This window comes from Charadrius vociferus, unplaced genomic scaffold, assembly GCF_000708025.1.
Source record: "Charadrius vociferus isolate BGI_N301 unplaced genomic scaffold, ASM70802v2 scaffold1578, whole genome shotgun sequence".
NCBI lineage: Eukaryota > Metazoa > Chordata > Aves > Charadriiformes > Charadriidae > Charadrius > Charadrius vociferus.
Genome location: NW_009649704.1, coordinates 542954 through 543374, shown reverse-complemented (window position 1 = coordinate 543374; position 421 = coordinate 542954). Strand labels below are relative to the sequence as shown.

General features: G+C 62.5%; 1 protein-coding gene across 1 annotated transcript in view; it reads right to left on the bottom strand.

Moving 5' to 3' along the window:
* CSMD2 (CUB and Sushi multiple domains 2) overlaps positions 1–421 on the bottom strand; it is a 308452-nt gene that overhangs the window by 35117 nt on the left and 272914 nt on the right.

Here is a 421-nt window from a genome sequence, read left to right as displayed (position 1 = left end):
GCGCAGTCCGGGGGTCAGGCCAGCGGCCGGCCAGGGCAGAGAGGGGACAGGCAGGTCACAGAAATACGAGCAACAGCCAAATACAGAGAGACCGGAATCACCTTCATTTACACTGCAAGAATTTCGCGAGACGTTGACGAGCCCTGTTACCCTCTTCCCTACCGCTGGGAAATCCAGCCCTGGGCGGCTGGCACTCGGAGCTGTGTTTTTCTCTGTCGGCACTGGGAAGAGCTGGGAAACCAAACCCTCCAAGGGTTCCCATCCCTCTCCGAGTCCTGGCTCTGGGGGAAGGCCAGCTCACTGGGGCTGGAGATGCAGAGCCCTCCCGTCTGCGCGGGCACGGGATGACAGGGGGGAAGAGCAGCCTGGGACCTGCGAAGCTGCCACTGGGAGACCACCACCAGCCAGCGAGCTTCCACCA